The sequence below is a fragment of the Sturnira hondurensis genome, unplaced genomic scaffold, assembly GCF_014824575.4.
Source record: "Sturnira hondurensis isolate 20B ecotype Veracruz unplaced genomic scaffold, ASM1482457v3 Scaffold0000648, whole genome shotgun sequence".
Lineage (NCBI taxonomy): Eukaryota > Metazoa > Chordata > Mammalia > Chiroptera > Phyllostomidae > Sturnira > Sturnira hondurensis.
Window position 1 is genome coordinate 8,056,632 of NW_028073279.1, and position 22,131 is coordinate 8,078,762.

A 22,131-nucleotide genomic window follows, 5' to 3' on the forward strand; every position below is an offset into this window, starting at 1 on the left:
GCTCTCTTCCTTACCTCCCCCAGCAGGAGGACAGATGTTACCACATGAACAACTGCCTTGAAGGGCAACTGGTCAAAGTCAGTCTATCTGAACACACAGAAATAGCAAGGGAGGCAACAGGGTATGGACCAAAAGGAACAGGATCGAAAATCTGACTGGAAAGAACCAATTACTAGTTGTATGTCTTTTCTGTTTTCTTTTTTCATATGTAAAATGGAAAAAGTAATAATAATCCCATGTTTCACAGTAGTTGTGATAATCAAATGGAATATTTATGCACATATTTTGTAACTGGTAGCAAATCATGATGAGGTTAATAAATATTATTCTACCGTAAGAGTGAATAAGATTATCTAAAGATTATAACAATATTATAGCACTTGATGCATGCTGCCTATTTGGTTGTTATTTTGTAGTTACTGGCAAAAAACCTCAAGTGAGTGCTAATGATGAAATAGTATTTAGAGAAAGCAAGATGGAAAATCTAATAAAGGGAATGATCTTAACAACTTTAAAAACATACAGAAGCTTAAGGGAAAATTGGAAGAAAATATGTAAAAATGTTATCAGTAATTACCTTTGGGTAGGGGAGTTACAGGTTTATCAAGAAGACTTATTAAAATGTTTGCTCAGGGCCCTTTTTGGAGGAAGTCTGCCCCACCCCTCACCCCCACCCCCCGTCTGTTTGGGTGCAGTGGACACAACTATGTTCAGTCATCACACTTCTCCATCCTGGCCTGGGGCAGGGATGAGTTATGTATGGGGGCCCATGAGTATCTTTCTAAAGAGTCTAGGGATGGAATGGAGTGGGAGTATAAGTAAGCAATCTGTACAGCTGAGGTGTAAATTCTAAAACTTGGGAGCTTTGTGGCCATGCTTTCTGTCACATATGTTGGAAAAGACGGGATTACCAAAAGACTTAGGAACATAGCAGAAGTGCAGAGGAAGGCAGAGAAAGGCCACAGCAAGTCCAAATGGTCTTTGCAACATTGGAACCACCTGCATTCCTATTGCAGTGTCCCTAAGGCACTACATTGACCTTACAACCTGCCTCTTTTTGTTTTATCTAACATAACTGTGCTTTCTTAGTGTTTTACCAAATACATGGGGATTTAGAAATATTTTCATTCTTTTTATAAATTTTCCATGGCAGGCATACACTTCTTTCACACCTAGAAATCTGTATTTTAAAAATAGCTGGATATATGGTGAGTGAGTTTAAAGGTAAGATGTAGAACTCTAACACCGGCTGTTTTGCAATCACTTGGAAGAGCTGATTTTTACATCAGGTTTAATAAAAAACTTCTACCTCCTGGACTCACTAAAAAGGGAATCTGGGGCTCTCAGCAGAAGATTAGCCACTTGGTTTGCTCCTGAGTCTCCAGCTTCAAATTAGCATTAGTGACATTAATTGTGTATTAATACAAAGACACTCACATTCTTTTTGCAACTGAGCACTTATTTGTAGCAGTCATGGACTTGGTCCAAAAAAGCTCTTTGCAGAGAAAGTACTAAAAGCGGTGTGATTTCCTTGGCCCTCTCTCTTTGTTCCATTCAAGCACACTAAGTTGCCAACTCAACAGAAACCTGTTCCTTCCTATCCCCGTCAAACAGCAGTACATTTTGAACAAAAATATACAGCAGTAGGGTCTTCCTTTTCTTTTTCAAATGAAATGCTGGTACATTTTAAATGCTTTCAGGGTAAATCCCAAGTTTTAGGGGTTCTAAATTTCGTCTATGCATCTCTTGTTTGCCTTACCCTTCAGTGTTAAATGAGTTTATTTTGTATTTAGATGTTTTGAGAGAAAAAAAATGAATTTCTACAAAATACAGTTTCCAAGTATGAGGTAGGAGATTTTGAGGAAAGCAGTGTTCTGGGTTTTGTATTCTTCCTCATCAACACATAGAAAAAAGGCAAAGATGATTCTTCACGGTAGTTTAGGTGACATAGCTATAGAGTATTTTGATTTAATTTCAACTCTGAGAAACATCACTCCTGAACAGTCTACTTAAAACAGCAATAAAGATGGTGTGGATCTCTGGCTGATTTTATTTCACTCCTTCTCACAATAAGAAAAATCGCTGCTTACTGTGAAATATTAGCATCTATAAGATCTTTTGCTTTTTAGCTTGGATGGAGTGAGTTGATTTATCATCTGTTATAGGCAAGAAATAGGTCTTGGCCAAGCATACAATTGGACACGGTCCCTTTTCAAGTAAAGACAACATGAAGAAAAAAATTCAAACTTTTAAAATATATTTTTTATTCAAAATCAAGAGATCTAATTTAGGACTTAAGTGGGAGAGCCACAAATCTAGATGCTTCCAGCTCCATAAACATTAAATTACTGAGAATGCTATTCCTATTTGCCAAATTTGGCAAGCGATGGCAGCAACACCAACTGACCTAGAATTCCATCTCTGAAATTTGACTTAGCAAAGTATATTATTTGCATGATTTCAGATATCTTCGGTTTTTATTCCCTTTTTGTTTTTATCTTTACTCTGCACTCCCGCTTAGCATTCTTTGTTGTTGCAATTTCTACTTTTCTATTTAGAGACAAACTTTCTTACCAATTAGCATGTTAGGATCTTTACCTAAAAATGAAATATGACAGGGCAGAGCGTCTCCAGAATCTCCTTGTGTTCACACCGGAGACCTTGATGTTTTCCCTACGGAGAGGTGCTGGCCTAAGGGCCATACCACCCTGCAGAAGTCCTCCACATCTGAAGTTTTGATGGCAAAACAGATTGGACCTCAATATACTTCAGGGCTCTGAGCATATCTCCTCCAGAGGGGAACAAGGTCTGGATCTGAGCACTGTAGACTGTTGATACAGGAAGGCCCTGGGTAGCATTCTCTTAAAGCAATTAAGGTTCAGAAACACAACGTGACTTCCCCAAGGTTATCTAATTTGTGGCAGAGCTGACTCCAAACCCAGGATTCCTGATTTCTAGTCCAGAATTCTTTCCCATACTATTTGGCGTGGGCAGGCTGTAATCAATTTTCACTTTTAATGCTACAATTTTTTCTTTTTTTAGCTTTGCTTTTCAAAAAGGAGCACATCCTCAGAGCCTCATAGCTTTGTGTTATTACCAAGCAATCAATATCACTCTTGGAAAGTAATTCACTAAATTTTTTTATCCAGAAGTTTCAGCTACTTCTTGCAAAAGTCTTTTAAGCCCATGAAACATAGTAGTTTTGTAAATCATATTAACTAACCAATTCTTACTAAGGAAACAGAGAAGGGAGAAGGAGAACAGCTTATAGGGGAGGTAATAAAGTTACCAAGAACCCAATAGTGCAAGGAGTCTTAGGAAGTAGGTAATATATTTCCCATTTTACAGAAGAAAACTGAGGTCAGAGAAGCTGGATACTTTTCCCAGGGATCCGCTGGTGTGACAGAGCTAAAATCTCAACCTGAACCACTTTGATGCTAAGCTCATGCTCCCTGTATCAAATATTTGCAAGTCAAGTACAAAGACAGGGAACGGTGCTCTTTCAAAAAGTAAAACTGTTATTTACAAACACTCCTTTTTAAGTTTCTGCCATAAAAGAATTTCCCTATATTACTACTTTGGACTCTTGGCAATGGTCCCTACTGAAGAAGGTCAAGCACTTAGAAGACTCCTTTTAGTCCCATTGTTAATAAATAAAGCAATGTTATTCAAACCTTTGGGTACTTTGGTCAGTCAAAGATATCGCTGATTTTCTCTCCCACACAGGAAATTGTACACAAGGCCAAAGAAGCCCTGGAAAAATATAAATTTTTCATCGTAGCTTTGTTCTCCTGGTACCAGGGTGACTTTTGATTGGTTCCAGGAAGTCACCTTAGTCACATTTGAGTTCATTTGTCATTCTCACATTGCTCATCAGAGGAGAGTAAACATTAAATTCAAAATGGTAAGGTCTGTGCCATTGATTATTCACTTTAGGAGAGTCATCTTTAGACACTCTTGTACAAGACATGTAACAAATGGATAACAGAAATGTTCATGGAAAGATGAGTACTAATTAGAGTTTTAATTTTTTTCAAAAATTACTAAGAATAATAACTTTTTAAAAATTAATAGTGATGACTCACAGCCATGTAGAGTTCAGTAGTTCACCAAATATTTTCACATATATAATTTATTTTTTTTTAAATTTAATTCTTGTTCAAGTACAGGTTTCTGTCTTATATTCCCAACCCTGCCTGTCCCCCGCCCCATGCTCCCCACCTCCCTCCCATTTCCACCCCCCACCCTTAGTTATTGTCCATGTGTCCTTTATACTTGCTCATGTGAGTCCATCCCCTTTTCCCCTGTGATTCTCTCCCCTCTCCCCTCTGGACCCTGTCAGCCTGTTCCGTATTTGAGTGTCATTGGTCATGTTTTGCTTGCTTATTTCTTTTGTTGTTTAGATTCCTGTTAACGTATATAATTTCATTTAATTCTCAAGGCCAACCTTTCAGTAAAATCCAAACTTTAAGTGAGTGTTAATATATGCTATGCATTGAGCTAGGCCCTGGAGATTAAAAAAATAAATAAGAAATGGTCTTTGTCCTCAAGGAATTCACCATTTTTGTTACTATGATGATACGTGACATGGTAGGTAAATAGAGCTCAAAATACTAGAATATACTCACCCAGTGAGCCCGGTCACATCCAGGACTGAAATGGGAGCTTTTTGGTTCCAAAAGTTCTTCTTGTCTTATTACCTCAAAACTCTGCTTAGTGTGGGAGTAGAAATGTAAAGTGGACACACAGTTTTTTTAAACAAAATCTCCTTTAATTTATTAGTGTTTAGTTTATGATTTTTGTGAACTCGGGATTTTTAAGGCAATGTGCACCCTTAATCTCTTTCACTATTAATATGATGCTTTGCATTTCTGATGTTAAAAGTTTTCTTTGAATATTTGCTTAAATAGAAACAGAATCCAAGTTATCATGTTCATGTTTGATACTCAGCTAAGCTATTTACAGAGTGTAAGAGCTAAATATGCTGTTATATATTATCCTGAGTCTCACAGCTGAGAAGATGAAGACCTGGGGAAGTTCATATGTACAAAAGAACTTGGTGATTAAAGATAAAAAGAAATTCTTAAGAAAGGTTCAACAAATTTGGCTGAAGAACAGCTTGATAACCGTCTTCATGTACATGAGGAGTTATTCGTTTTTACTTCTAAGGACAGAAGAAATGAATTCAAATGCAGCCCTAAGGACTTAGGTGAGCTATGAGAAATTATTTGCTGACAGTGAGATAGTCAGCTACTGGAATAAGATACCAAGGGAAGTTGTGGAATCTCCCTCAAAAAAACAAACAAAAAAAAGATTTCTAACCTCCTTTTATAGTTCAAATGTGGCATGGCTCCAGGCAGAAAGGTGGGCTATGGAGCTTCTCAAGTTTCCTTTCAGCTCAAGGACTCTATCATCGTGATGACTGCAGCCACTAAGAGCATCTTCTCACGATGAGAGCCAGCTAGATGCTGAAATTCATAGCACTCAAGGTCTCCCTTTTACTTTGCTCATTGTTCCATATAAGCATTTGTTATAGATAATAACCTCCACTCTAATGGTTTTTCTCCAATTGCCAGCCGGAATCAATTTAAAGGCACCTTGATCAATGTTTCTAAAGGTTAAAAGACTAAGTGTAGGAATTGTTAATATTTCAAAAACTGTTGTGCCCCACACTCTTTGATCCCAAAGTTTGAAGAATCCAGTTGAGGTTATCATTATAAAGGTCTGAGATGATAATATCCACCTACAGTCACCACACAGATTTTTCTCAGCACATTAAATTGATATTAGGCTTGGGAAGCAAATCAAGCGCAGGAATGGAAAGGTATGGGATGTGGTGAACCCCCCATACCTTTCTCATCAGAGGGATAAGCTATCACTCCAGCAAGTTCATTTATTTGACAACTAAGAAATAGGCTTAGGATATTTAAGGAATTATGCAGGACCAATACAGCTTAGTAAAATACAAAGTTGAGCCTTGAATCCAACTCTTTTGGCCTCCTATGTAGTGATTGATTCCTAAAGCATATTATTCATAATCAATGAACCAAACCAAAGCTGAGTTAAGGAAAATTATGTTTCAAAATATATTCAGATGCTAGAAAACTAGATAAATAACTTGAAATTCCTTTTTTGTAGAAACATCTCACTCCTCTCCATACTATGGTAATGAAATCAGGCATCTTCCTGCCCTGAGAGATTTGTGCAACAGTAACTTCATTGATATGTGATTACCACATCCCAGCACTGTGCACAAATATAAGCCATGTTTTTTATTTATTTAATTAATTTATTTTTTCATATGTCCAAGGCATAAACCAGGCATGGGCACAGACCAAAAGCCAACCTGGGACAAACAAGGAGTTACTTTGTCCCTGGCTGATATGGCCATGTCTTTTAAAATGGATTTTTAGGCCCTGGCTGGTTTAGCTCATTAGATTGAGTGCAGGCCTTTGAATCAAAGGGTCGCTGGTTCAATTCTCAATCAGGGTACATACCTGGGTTGTGGGCCAGGTCCCAAGTAGGGGGTGTATGAGAGGCAACCACACATTGATGTTTCTCACCCTCTCACTCTTCCTCCCGTCCCCTCTCTAAAAAGTAAATATAATCCTTAAAAAAATAAAAAATAAATAAAATGGATTTTTAGATGCTAACTTGTCAATTTCCCATAATTGTTAAAAGTACTCATTAGAGGCAGAAAAAAAAGGTTAACCTTGACTTTATCAACTGTACGTGCCAATATAACTGGGTAAGTTGCTTAAATAATTTGCTTTTCCATCTGTAAAATAATAATAATAATAATAATAATAACCTATATTGACTGAGATATTATATCTTAAATGCTTAGCATAGACATGGCAAACACTAAGTGCTCAATAAACTATATGCACTATTGTTATTATATTATTATTATTATAACTATTATCCCATCAACTTCAATACTCAGACTATTATTCTAAAAGATGATGAGAGATACAGCCTTCCTACAAGACATAAAACATAAAACAGCTCTTTCTTAGAAAAATAAAACTTTCCCCCAAAGTCATAACATCCATGTCTGCAGGATCAAAAGAAAGTTTAACTGACATTTTCTACATTTCCTGAGGGCCTAATGTGTGTCACAGCCTCTGCTAGGTGCTGTGGGCACAAACATGAAGGAAATAGTCATGCTCCTCAAGGGTTTCATGGTCTAGAATTGAAAGAAATAAACCGATAAATACAATATGACATGGCAAAGAGAGCATTTAGAATCGTATATGGTGAGCAGAAGGAGGGGGGTTGGGAAGGGTGGTGGGCAGAATATGGAAGAACTTGTCAGGAAATTTGATTACTTCAACTGAGCCTAAATTCTAAGCAATAAGACAATGGAGGTTCGTGATCATTGAACTGTTGTTTTTTTTAAACTGAAATTGTATAGACAAAAACAAGTTCCTGATCAAGTTAGTCACTTATCTGTCTCATCTTCGTTCAATTGACTGGCAAGAATCACAAAATAAAAGTTTTAATGGGTAGGTAGATAGAGAGTGAGAGAGAGAGTCAGCCATTATAGACACCATGCCCGGCACATACACACCAGTAAGTATTTGCTAAATTAGCCTTTTTCAGTAAATCTGCAATTTATTGGGTGGTAGTAATTATCAATGTAAGGTCATTTTATTGTCATTTTATTCTTAGTAGCACAACTCTTCCAAGATAATTATCCAGGTAATGTTCTCAGTTCTCCACTTCAGCTCTCATGTGTATTCTCATTCTAACTCAACAAAAGGCAGATGCAGAAAAGGAGCCATTACCAATATCCTCTGGATTTCTATTGACTGGGTAATAATCTAGTCAGGAGGCTCACATTTCCTTGAATTCTTAATGTCTGCTAATTTTTAACTACACATGGAAAAAATCTTATAATATGAACCCCCGATCAACTGAAAACTCTGAGACTCAATAATAATATAGAGGAAAAAAACAGTTATGCTCTACGTAATAAATCACTCATGTAAAAGAAGAAGATAGATGTTTAAACTACCAAATGCTTAAAATGACATAGTTCATAAACTCCATCAATACACAAGGCAGAATTGAATCCCTTCTCCTCGAGGTGCTGGCACCCTGCACACTAGCTTTAGTTGCTTCACACACAACACACAATATCATTTTTCATAATGTATACTGCATTTGCATATAGGCAGAAACCTCAGCAACAATATGATAAAAAGATTATATAGCAAGGTGAATTCTAATCAACCTTTGAAATAACCCCGAGAGATTTGAAAAACATGTAATTAATGTATAGAAACATACTCTAAGTCTGCTTTAAATTGATAAGTAAAATGGGAAACTATTTACCAGCTCAAACACTCTGAAATATTCGTATTTTGTTAAGATATAAATACAAACAAAAGCAATTCATAACCAACAGTGATAATATTTAGGTACCACTCGGTGCTTTGCCAAACATGTTGCCCAATCATATCAGAGGTGCAATGTACCCATGCGCAGTGTTATTACAGTGCTCAAGATGCGAACTTTGCAGTCCGTGCACTTTCAGCTAACAAGCTCTGAGGCCTATTCTCTCAAGCAGACACTTCCCCAAGTTCAGAACTCACGCTTCTTCCGTTCAAACCCGGCTGTCACTAAGTGCTGTTGTTTCTAGCACCACAACATGCGGTGAACTTGTCCTCTCATTTCCACTTGCTCCTTTATAGAATGAAAGGTCTATTGTAGAGGGCAGGACTGAACCAAGATGGTATTAGCCCTGTCTACTAAGAAGCCGTGTTTAGAGCATGTGCAGTAGAGCAATGACTCAGAAGAAGAGAGCAACCCCCGGAGCATGGAGAGAACAAGGTGGTACACAGCGTGTGCTTATCTGGAGGGTAACACCATGGTCTCAGAGCATGCATAGTGGAGTGGCATATCAAGGTGGCACAAGACAACATGTTTTAATCAAAGGCTGATGCAATATTACATTGCCCAAAAGTATGAAAGCAAGAGCCTTCATAGAGACCGCTGAGACAGCCGGGAGTAAGAGAATAGCATGCAGCTGCTCTGATCGACCCTATTCTGCATCCCTGTGGAGGCAGAGAGTGTATCAGTCTATAATCGTCACATTTCTGTTCCTACAGTAGTGCCTGGAAGATAGTAGGTGCTCAATAAGTACTTTAAAGCAAATGACTGAATTCCTATAGCCCTGCATTATCTATCCTATTTCTCAACCCCCGCCCCCCGCCCCAGGTTGTGGAGCGGGCTAACTAGCATTGTGAGACAGGTTTTCTTTTCTCTCATGCACCTTACACAATGCTGCTTAATCGATTTTACTAAAGTACAGACTTAATGGTTTTACTCCCTAGCTTAAAGCACCTTTTAAATGACTCCTTATTATTGCAACTCCTTATCCTGGAACTTAAAATCTGTCTCTAATGGCCCTGACATTCACCAGATCCTAGCCTTCAGTTTCAAAACAAAATCCTTTGTATCAATCCTGTAGTTCCTCAGGCCACCTTGCCTATTCGACCCTGTTCATGCCGGTCTCTTGGCCCACAAATGGCCACACTGATCATTTTTACCTATTGAAATATCAACAGCTCCTCAATATTTATGTGAATGCTACTTTATTCAAGATGTACTGATCAAATGCCGTCACTTGACTTATGCGCTGATCTCATTCTGCCTGGTATTGTAATATAGTTACATGTGGATCCATGGCTTATCCCCAATAGTCAAAGCTTCCTGAGACCAACAACTGTCTTACTTCACTCTTACCCTAAACTATCTACCACATGTAGTCAGTGGTCACGACCTATCTGCTAAGTTGAAGCAGTTCCCAAAGCCAGGTCACGGGATTGAAAACTATCTACCTTGTTGGACATGTGATGAAGAATGCAGACGATGGGGGCAGGGTTCCAAAAATGTAGGCTTGAGTCTGAGCTCTGCCTTTTATAAGATGAGTACCTGAGGCAACGTTTTTACTTTCCCTTTTAACCTGCCCAAAGCTCAGCTTCCTCATCTATAAAACAGTGATAATTTTATTATCTACCTCACAGGGTTTCTGTTTGGTTTAAATGGGAAAATGAAAATGATAATGCTTTGTAAACTTTACAGTGTTGTAAAGATTAAATTATGTTTGACCTATATGCCATGGAGCTTGTTGGATGAGCACAAAATGAAAGCTGCTTGGTGACTCTGAGTGCTTTCGCGCTGCACCTGTGGGAGAATGAGGAAGGGGCAGGAACGAGAAGGGAAGAGAATATCATTGTCCTTCTGCCGGGAGTCCCATTGCCCAGGAGATAAAAAATTATACGTGGATATATTTTCACATTAATGCTCAGCCAAGTCCCTAAATTGCTATGTGACAGCACTTAGAAAAGATCTCCTCTGACAAATTATTTTGAGATTTAGAATTTATCATATATTTAATTAAGCTGAAAAGCAGCTTTAAAAATGCATTGCTAAAGGTATTTTTTCTCCTCTGCTACCGCCTGTGTATTTTCTCTTAGCTAAATTCATTTTCAAAAGAAAAAATACAACCTTGAGAGTTTGTCATCTTCCTTGGAAAATACTGTCACTATACTCTGTGCTCCTGCCGTTGTGGCCGCCCCTCATTTAGAACTTAGCACAAAGGCTGCCTAGGAAGAGGAAAGAGGAGGAAATGGTGCCCAGAACCAGCCAGGCGGGGACAGTGGTGCTGTCCCAGGGATCGCTGTTTCCTGTCCCACTTTCTGCTTCAGATATTCCTGATCTCACAGACAAGCTGGATGCCCCTTATGCTATCTGAGAACCCTGGGCCAATGTGGCTCATGGTGCTATAATCTGATTTAGGAAGAGTTTACGCAATTCACATTCCTTGTCAGAGGCTTTCCCACATTTCTGGGTAGCTGATGACATTTTAATAATTTTTTTTAAGTGCAGGGAAGGAAAAACATCTGCCCATTATCTGAGAAAATGTAACAGCTATCTCTTTGGAGTGAGGGCTGGGTTATGAATCAGTGTTTTTCTGTTTCTTCATTTTATTTATGTGCAGGTTTACTAGACACTCTGGACTGGTTTGAAACCTCCCAATGACGTCAATGGGGCAGAGAAATTGGAGCAGCGGAGACAGCTGCAATGCACCAAGTCTACTGAGGTTTTATTCTTTTCCCCCAGGGTGACATCTGAGACAGATATTATCAATCAAGCCCTCCTGGCTCAGCACCAAATCAAAGGCACTTTATCATTCAAAGCAGTAAAAACTGCAATTAGATGATCTGCTCAGCTTTTTCCCAAGGAATATCCTGTTCATGACAATTAATAATGCAATTAAAACTAAATTAAACAAGAGAATGCTTACTAAAATATTTAATTTAAATATGTGAACTATTTCCTTTAGTGTTTCAGTTATCAAATTATTAAAGATCACTCTCTACATATATCTTGTATAAAAATTCAAAACAATGCAATTGCTGTCTCTTTTAAAAACACTAATAAAAGCCAAATGATAAACTTTAACCAGTTTCCAAGAAATGGCCAAATGCCCGGGGAAAAAAATAGGTATGCGCATATCACAAAGCTTTGCTATCATTTAGAAAATAGCAAATAACAGCAACCAAAAACCTGTGACAACTGACAGGAAAGAAACTAGGGTCCTGTGAATTAACATTTCTTTCAAAAACATTCAAAATGAAACTACAATGAAGAAAGACCCAACTCTGTTTTTGTTGCGTAAGCATAGCATACTATTTACTGACTTTTCAAGCATCTCTTAGTAACAGTCTTACTAGTCTGAGTATATGATAGCTTACAACACTTAATCTAATTATTTAAACTAAAGACTTCTGTCTCTTTTCATTCTCCCTCACTCTTTTTTTTAAAAAAAGGAAACTTTAAACTAGCAAAGATACACAAGGCTAATCACAGCAAATCTAATAAACATCCTTAAAATGGATTTTTGTTTTCAAAGCTGCCTGGAAGAACTAGGCATAGAACAGTCTCAGCACAGTGAAGAACACAGACTGGCTGCTATGTCGCCCCTCCTTGTCTTCTGCACTGTTTGTTGGCAAACAAAGCTGGTATTAAAATGTTAAGTGGAACAGAGAGAAAACTGGGGAGAAAAGTAAGACACTTATGTCAATTTCAAGCTTACGTGGCCAAACTGAATAGGACCCAATGCCATTTAGTCTGGAAAGTCTAACTGGCCAAGAACAAGAAATATAGAAAACAAGACTCATCAGCCATTGTTTACCACCCATAGAAGCATCACCAGCTTACTCAATGTTATTAGGCAAATAATATATCTGATATGTATCTCTGTCTTAATAACAGACTCCCCAAATAAGAAAGGCCATGATGCAGGAGACTTACTTTTTCAATGAGGAAAACAAGACAAAACGTGTTTAGATGTCAGCACTAAAAGTTTAGGTTAGCTAGAATGACAGGTGCCTCGCCAATCAATCAGTCATGTTTCCCCAAGGCAGGGCATCATTACTGCTCTTTATTACTTGGATTTAAACAATAAGCCTTTCTTTCCCACTCCTCCATTCAATTAGTTGTGAAACAGACAATAAATCAAAGCTGAAGTCACCAAATATTTCGTACATTATCCATAAGACTGAACTTTCTAACAGTTCCTGCCCTAATATTTCTCCCACCACCAGATTCACCATTCCTTTACCCATCCCTTTCATTCATCACAATGGTAGTAATATGGGCACGTAGGCCTGGTAGATGTGGGTGTGTATCTCAGCTCTATCTTTTGGTAGATACATGTTTTTGAATGATTCAGTCCACAAAATAGTAATGAAATGAAAGGACATGAATGAGCACCTTGTAGGCACTTGAAATGTGATAGCTATTGTTTTTAGATACTTGCTTAAAAATGTTTATTATTATACTTCAGTGCCAAGTACTATACTAGGCAGTGAGAAAACACACACACACACACACACATACACACACACACACACACATAAATAATGCAAAATCCAGAGAGTAAACCAGGCTAGATACTGGAGAGTCATTCTTGCCTCCCATATCTAATCACCACTGCACAGTAGGGCCCTTTCGCCACTGTGGGGAATCTGCCTATCAGCCAGTGGTCGGCCAAACCTTCAAGTGTCATAAACAAATGAGTGAGTGTCTAAGTGGTTACCTAGCCCAGGACATTCTATTTCCTTTACCATTCTTGAATTGGTTTTCTCTTTATCGGGCCATAGATGGCCTAGTTTTTGTCACTATTCTCACTTTCCAAGATTACTTTAACAGCCTCCTAACCAGTGTCTTCATTGAGCTTTATCCACAAGATCATCCTTTTAAAGGATAACTCTGGTCATGCTATTCCCTGCTTTAAAATCTACGTGACACTTCAAACCTTTTACAGAAAAAGTCTCTGTCCCTTAGTCTCTCACAAGATTCCAACTGTCATATATGGCTTGACTAATTTTTTAACTTTATCTTCTTGATGGGTATTATCTTTAATACCCACACATGCCATTCAGTTCCCCCAACTAGCAGTCCTGTTTCACGTTTTCTCATATATTCTGCCCTTTTCCACTCTCTCTACCTTCTGATTCCTATTAACACATGCTTTGCCTATGACAGACCCAGACCAGATTGCAGTAAAAGTATTTGCTCACTGGTCTGTTCTCTCCTTACTGGAGTGTCAGCTCCTGGAGAGTGATGGCTAGATGTTGTTCATTTCTATTCCCTTTGCTAGGTACAGAATGGCATGCTGTTCTTGAAAAATACTAAATGAATCAATCAACATTAGCATTTGATTCAGTTGATCAAATTCAGTTGATCTACCTTAACAAGGAGATTTTAGAATCCTCTCTGTGGAAGAGGGGTGGATCTTTAGCAGGCCTCTTGGACAGTTAGGTCCCGTTTTCTTCCCCCCAGACCTTGTTATAATTGAGGACTAGACACTGGATTCTACAGCCACGAGAAAGGATAACTAGAAGTTCTAGAACCAGGTTCAGAGAGACATACTTAAAATCCACACATTCTGCCCTGGCTGGTATAGCTCAGTGGATTGAGCGCAGGCCTTCGAACCACACAATCGCGGTTCAATTCCCAGTCAGGGCACATGCCTGGGTTGCAGGCTGGTTCCCTGCAGGCCAACTCCCAGCAGGGTAGGCACGAAAGGCAACCATACATTGATGTTTCTCTCCCTCTCTCCTCTCCCCCTCTAAAGATAAATAAATAAATAAAATCTTTTAAAAAAACTTAAAAAAAAATCCACACATTCTGAGTGTTCCCAGTTCTATAATGGGTGTATAGCTTACCACTTGAAACAAATTGTAGTGATGCCAGGGGTGACAACATACATCAGCCCATGAAAGAAACTAATCAATCATTTATCAACCACTGCATTTGTCTAAATGATCTGAGCAGCCTGGATCATTTATTCATTCATTCAGCAAATAATTGATCGACAACTGTGACATTGCAAATGAGGTGGTGAGCAAATAGGCTAGCTTCTATTTCTTGAGCATCGCCTACATTTTTTATGTGTGAGCAGCTCATTGTGGAGGGTCCTTTGTGTCAATGGGTAGATCTCACTCTTCATGCCATAACAGTGATGCTCTTCTCGAGAAATTTCTGTTTCTGGATGCAGTCCTGACCCCACATTGTGCTCTGTATTCTAACCCATCCACGTGAAGTCCCACCGTCTGTCGGCAGGTGAAGAAAAGAGTTCCTCTCCTTTAAGCATACACAGGCACCCAAATAGTCTGTCATTGGCTATTCACTATTTGATGGTGCTATTAAAAAGAAATATTCTGGGTTAGTTTTCATGGTAAGGTAGGCAAACACCAACAAATCAGTGACTTGGAATTAAATAAAACAATAAAAAATGAAGATTGATTATTTTTCTGACAGGTGATTCAATATATAGAAACCAGGTGTTAAGCATACACAAAGTATGTCCAGAATGTAAACAGTCATGTAATATGAAAAATAGAAACATTTATTGAAGATGATAAAAGATACAAGAACCATTGTACATAGGACAATGATGCCTCTGTCTCCTTCACAGTAGGCACCTTGGCACCTCACACAGTTCTCTCAGTCACCATCAGCTGCCCCATCATATTTTCCTTAATCTCACTGTTAGTCTCTTCCCTTTCAAAGGTGATTTTAGTTTGGGGAAAAGCCAGGAGTCACTGGGGACCAAATCTGGGCTGTAGTGGGGCTGAGTCACCTGGGTGATTTGATATTTTCCTGAAAAACTCTGCACAAGACATGATACATGAGCAGGTGCATTGTGATAAAACTGCCAATCATCATTTGCCCAGAGCTGCAGCCTTCTGAATCACCCAAATAGTTTCCAAAGAAGACTGTTCACGCTTAATACCAAATTTGATGCAGATTTGTTGCTCTACTCAGTCATTTTGAATGTGATGGCCTCACAGTACACACACTCACTCAATGGCGTCTATTGCCCCAACTGACTAGTACAGTGAAGTCATCATTGTTTACACATGTGCATTTCAGTCCACTCTCCTTGGCTGCCAGGTTACATCCATGTCATGCACACTGTGCTTGTTATGTTAACAATGGCTGGACTTTTTCCAGACACATCTTGCATGTTTCATTATACAAACTTGGTTATAAGTCCTTTAGGGCCTTTCCCTTATTAACACTGGCTTCAGCATCCAGGATGCTCACATAGTGTCTTCTTGCCCAAGCACCTGTGCCATAGAAATTTGTGGGCTGTTAGTTCATAAGCAGTCAAAATATTTTTAGTCAAGACCGCCAAATATTTCTCAGTAAGCTAGGAAATACATATTAGTTTTTGTTTGTAAAGTCTACTAACGAATTTAAATATATTCACTTAATCAACTTTAAATATTTATAAGCTATAAATAATAACAATACTTAAAAGCACTGTCACGAGCAGCCATGAAATCAATATGTAAATGAATTTTCTTTACCATGAGGTTTAAAAGCAAGAGTTTTAGAATCATACAGACCTGAGTTTGTATTCTGATTCTTCTCAATATTTGTTCCATGAAAATGGGAAAATTTACCACCACCTAAGTTTCCATTTTTAACCTGTTATATGGGAATTATAGTACTTATCTAATAGGTTTTTATGAATAATAAATGTGTGTAGAGTTCCTTAACTTGGCATAGGATAGATATTTAATATTTTTAAATAGTATAGTTTCTTGTATTTTGAGTTTTTGGTTACATGAAAATTTCAGAATATCACCTATCATGAGCTTTTTAAATAACATATAAGTGTTCAGAGATGCATATATAATCTGTTCTTTTTATTGTCCTTTATTTTAAGAGATGACAGGCATTATGATCAAACATTATGATATTTTAAAATCTGAATTCTAAATCTGACTTGTTCTTTGTATCTTAGAAAGTGACATTTTGACCAGTGACTGAAATTTTTGGACTTTCACAGCAATATAACACCTACCTAAGAAAGCTCTCGTCATGTAGCCATTACGGGACCCCACCCTGAAGAAAGCCCACAGTGCGTTTCTGTCACTTACCCTGGGTATCGACACCAAGGACTCACACTAAATATCCTTGAATGGGTTTATTAAAATGCCACAAAGCCTGAATATTTGTTATCTGGCTCCAATGTGCTACGGACACAAGCCTAAAGTTGACATATTTCTGCCTGCAGTATATGACACTTCTCAGCAACAGAATTGTGTGTGTGTGTGTGTGTGTGTGTATCTTTCATGGTTTGAAATGTTGGTTTCAAATGTCAGAATGAAGGCTACCGAGTGACTCTTAGTTTTAAAATAAAATCCTCCTTCAGGCCAAGTAGTCTCAAGGATGTAAGAGAATAAATACCAAGGCTTGTCCCATGTCATCTCTCCAAAATCTCTCAAATTCATGGAGATGACTAAGCCCCAAGCCACACAATTATAACTCAAACATACACAAACACCACACATACTCATGCATTCTTCTAACAAGTATTTACTGAGCACTTACTATGTGCTAAACCCCGTTCTAAGTGCTTAGGATAAATCAATTAATGAAGGAAACAAATTCCCTGTCTTCAGAGAATTCACATGCCAGCCTTGGGTGGCAGGTGGCATGGGAGGAATGGGGACAGAAAATAAATGATACACATAAGTCATAGTCCAGACTGTATCTTTCCCTGGACCAGTTGTATCTTTACCCATTTTTATCTCCACTCCTTTGCATTTATTTTTCCTTCTAGCTATCTGCAAAGCTACTTTTGTCATACTGAAAGACCAAGGTCAAATAGCACCTGCTTCTGCTCTGTGAAATCTGTGCTAGCTCTCCTTAGACCTTATGGAACTTTTTGAGTAGCTCTTTTATGGCATCTCTCAGATTGTCTTCTAATTGACATGTGTCCATCTTTCCCACTGGAGAACAAGCTCCCCCTAGGTAGGAACCTAGCAAGGCCTCATTCTTAGTAAGTATTGTATCACCAGGGCCACAGAGCATATAAGAGTAACACCCTCAATGAATATTCAGTTACAGAAGGAATGCAGTTTCAGTCTATCATAAAGAAAACCAAGTCGTTTTGAGGTTATCTGTGGTTAGAATGTTTCTTGGTATACTATCCACATGAAAATATGAATAATAAATAAATTTAAGAAAGATTTTTCTAGATATACAATTATGTTATATGAAATAAAATAACATTGCTTTACTAAAAACTGATTCAACGCGCACATTAATTAAAAAGCTAACTGAAGAAAGCAATTTAAATAAAATCCCATTTCAAACATTGATAATACAGAAATAGGTTTTGGATGCTATTTTTCATTAAATAATGACAATTCTCTTCTATCTTTGAGGAAAACAAATTTATTTTGATAACCCTAAAACCAAACTATGTTATAATCAATCCATTAAAAAGAATATATTTTCATTAAAATATTTCTTCTGCCACACACAAAAAATATTTTCAATAAATTATGCCAAAAACATGCTTACTTTCTTCCATCTTTAATTATCCCCCAAATTAAATGACTGTATTACTCTAAGAAGGAAGGCTTAGCCATCAGCCTAACTTACTGTGATCGGCACAACAGATTTTACTCTGGGGAGCTGTGATTTGTGATGGGAATATTTGAAGAGGGAGAGTCCACAGCTTTTAGACACTGCCCACACCCCACTGCAAGAGTTTTGTAGGTGGGGCCTGTCAAGACTGTTCTCCACCAGATTAGCTCTCTGCTTCTTTACCTGTGATCGCCAATCTTGGACTTTTTTTTTTTGGTCTACCCTGAGCTTCCAGATCCTTGCTTTATTGATTCAAATATGTAATGAAAGAGTAAAGTGACTTTGTGGCAGAGAGGAAGATCTTAGGAGCAAGGCAGGAGCTCTCCTGCAAACAACTCTCCATTCTTCTACTGAGTTAATAGTCTGATTCATCTGCCTTTACCCAGTTTGTAATACTTACTACCATGTAGATTTTAATACTAAGAATATGTGTTTCATCTTGGCCTTTACTGAAAAAAACATATAAATAAACAAACAAACAAACGAAAGAAAATCTTTTGCCTGACTTTTTAAGGAAATAATCTCATGGAAAAAGTTCATTTTTCTGCCCCAAATTTGAAGCAAGTACATTCACATTTCTTTTGTGAACAACTCCCCCCCACCACCCCCAAAAGTAGCTTCATGCTGAGCACAGCAAATAATGTGATTATTTGACTGATAGATTGTCCTTAGTGTGTGCCTTGCATGTGCAGGCCTATGCAATTTCTTTAAATAGCATAGGAAGAAGTAATGTAATTCTGAAAATATTATATGCAATTTTCCTCATCAAACTTCACTCATAGGCATTCACTCATACTGCTTGTGCTATAGCTGAAGTCTCAAGAGAAGAATAATGCCCACAGCACTGAAACAACACAAATACATTCCTGAAAATCCTGGGTGTTTCTATTCCAGGTAAATAAATTAGTTGTTTATTGAAATGGGTTTTTCTGCTGTCTACCTATCAGCGACAATCAGTAAAAAGTAATGCACTCGATTTTTGAGAGTATTCAAGTTTGTTTTTTTGTTTTTGTCACCACAGTGACCTGATCCTAGGCACCTTTTTTTTCCCCCTCATGCTGGCTTGGGTAATTTTAAAAAAAGAGTATCCTTCAGAACAAAACTGCAAACAGGATTGTAACGTACTGGCTGTTAAAAATGAGCTTTTGGAAAGTTTGAACATTAGCTCCTGTGCAGCATTTAGCTGTGACAAATACACTCTGTCAGGCTCTGTAGATTTTCTATGATCTTAAAGAATAAACAGGCATTTACTGATTTCTAGTAACTTCACTTCTAGTGAGACTGGCATGGTAGCCGTCACAGCTTTAGGTTAAGCCCATGCCCCACCTACCAAACACACTAGATGCATGTGTGCCCTGCTTTAGGGAATCTTGTAGTTCAAAATACACACATATAAAATAAATTGGTGAGTAATTTTACTATAAAATAATTACTCTCATCACTAAATGATTTACCCTAGGGTTCCTTTAAAGTTTAGTTCCTGTACTGAATTTAAGAGATTGTTTACATATAATTAATTGACAAGTGTAATTGAAAATGTAGAGCTCAATCTTATTTTTCACCTGAATTTACTGTTAGCTGAAGTTCAATAGAAAAAATATACAGCAATGTAACAAAAATATATAATTCAAATGAGTTCAACTGGAAAAAAATACATGTATACTTAACTCTTAAGGAGTTACGTAAAAAAAAGGTAAACCTTTATGAGGTAGAGGGTTTAGAAGAATACATTAGCCAGCCTTCCAAGCATTTAGTTGTTGAAGCTTGAAAACATGTTACCACTGGCAATTCAAGTTTAATTGTGGTGTTCTATTTTGATCATTGCAAATTGCCATCTAAGAGCTGACTAAACCATTGGGTCACCTCAAAGATTATAAACACAAATAGATTCTTGCAGCTTTATTAGCACTTGCCTGATTTTTTTCCTCAAAAAAACAGAATTCAACTCTACTTTCATGAAGATCCTTTGTTCACACAGAAAACACCCAAACCAGTCTCTGCCTCCAGGATGGCCCCACACATTGACTATGTCCTTCCTTGCTGTAAGACTTCTATACCTGTCAGAATAAAGTTGAAGCTACGGAAATTATAAAAGCTTATCTAGCTCTGTCTGCCTTTTTAGCATTGTTTCAAGTAATCACCTCCCTTCTCATGATTTGGAATGGCAACAGTTTAATCATACTAAGCTGTGTTGTGCCTGGAAGGTCTTTCTTCTGATTCTCTGTCTAATTATGGCCTATTTATCCCACCAGAACTCCAGTTTTAGGTCACCTCCTTTGAGCTCCAATGTGACATAGTTTTTATCTTCTTTTTCTTAAATAAATGAGTTTAACATTTCATGAATAATGGTTTGGTGATGTTGAACTCCGTAAAACTTTTTTTGTCTGGGAAGCTCTTTACCTGCCTTTTGATTTTAAATTAGATCTTTGCTGGATACAGCAGTCTCGGCTATAGGTTCCTGCTTTTCATGACTGAATATTTCTTGCCAATTTCTTCTAGCGTGAAGAGTTTCTTTTCATAAATCATCTGATAATCTTATGGGAACTTCCCTGTAGGTACCTAACTTGTTTTTTCTTGCTGCATTTTAAGATTCTCTCTTTTTCTTTAAAGTTTGACATTTCAATGATAATGCGTCTTGGAGTGGACCTCTTTGCACACCTCTTGTTTGGGACTCTCTGTGGTTCCTGGACTTGTATGTCTATTTCCTTCACCAAATTAGGGAAGTTTTCCTTTATTATTTTTCAAATAGCTTTCCAAATTCTTGCTGTTTTTCTTCTCCTTCTGGTACCTCTATGATGTGAATGTTGGAATGCTTGAAGTTGTCCCAGAGGCTATTTACACTATCTTCATTTATTTTTTATTCTTTTTTCTTCTTCTTGCTCTGATTGTTTTTTCTTCTTTATGTTCCAAATCATTGATTTGATTCTCAGCTTCATCCACTCTACTGTTGTTTCCCTGTAAATGGTTCTTTATTTCAATTAGTGTATCCTTCATTTCTCAGATCTTTTTGCTGTTGAGGGCCTTCCTTGAGCATCCTTATAACAAGTGTTTTGAAGTCAGCATCTGAGAGACTGCTTATGTTTTTTTTTTAAATTTAGTTCCTTTTCTGGAGTTTTGATCTGTACTTTCATTTGGGCCATGTTTCTTTGTCTTCTCATTTTGGCAGCTTCCCTGTATTTGTTTCTATGCACTAGGTAGAGATGCTATGACTCCATCTTGGTAGCATGGCCTAATGTAGTAGGTGTCCTCTAGGGTCCAGTGGCACGGCCTCCCCTAACACCCAAGCTAGATGCTCAAGGTTTGACCTTTGTGTGGGCTTAGTATACCCTCCTTCTGTAGTTGAGCCTTGATTGCTGTTAGCAGGTTAATGGGAGGGATTTAGACAGGCCAGTTAGCTGCAAGAACTGTCTGTGACCACTAGACATCAAACTCCACCCTCTGTGGAGGATCAACTGTGTAGGTACAGGGTGGTGGTGCTCTGATGTAGTCTGTAGCCTGTCCACTGGGTGCACACGCCCTGGGGTTTCCCAAGTGGTGCAAGCCAAGTTCAGCCCCCACCTGTGTTCTGCCTGGGCCCAGCCTGCCTGAGTTATAATGTAATCTGCAGATAGTTGCTACTTACGCTGGGCTTGGAAATTCCCAAGCAAAGCCAGGCTATCAACCCAGGCTGGTCACTGCTAGTGCCAGGCCTAGGGCCACTTAGCAAGTTGTATGGGGCCTGATGGCTCACTGAGGCCAGCTGTTGCTTGTTTGAGAATTTTTAGGAAGTTGCAAAGCATGAGCCAAGACCAGCCATTCATATGGAAAAGCCACTGTTAACAACTTGGGTGGGCCCATAAGTTGGGTCTCCAACTTATGGAGTCTCAGAGGATCTGCAGGGTAGAGAAAATACTGTTAGTCAGGTTGATGGAGTCTAAGACATGGCACTGCCTGTTGGCTCTGTGGCTCTGTGGCTCTGTGGGGGGAAGTTCAGGAAAGGGACAATGGCTTCTGCCTGCCTTTCTGTCTGGGAGAAAACTGTCACCCAGCTCCAATCTTGAAACCAGACACTTTCAGTACCTCCCCATATGCCACTTGTGCTTTTGAGGCTGATACCCTGGTGCTAAAGCTCAAAGGGAGAAAGTTTGAGTAAGTCCATGTATGGGTTCTTTAAAGGGAATT

General features: G+C 38.2%; 1 protein-coding gene and 1 pseudogene across 1 annotated transcript in view; both read right to left on the reverse strand.

Moving 5' to 3' along the window:
• PDE4B (phosphodiesterase 4B) overlaps positions 1–22,131 on the reverse strand; it is a 356,277-nt gene that overhangs the window by 164,815 nt on the left and 169,331 nt on the right. The window lies entirely within an intron of this gene.
• On the reverse strand, positions 6,298–6,422 carry LOC118985785 (uncharacterized; annotated as a pseudogene).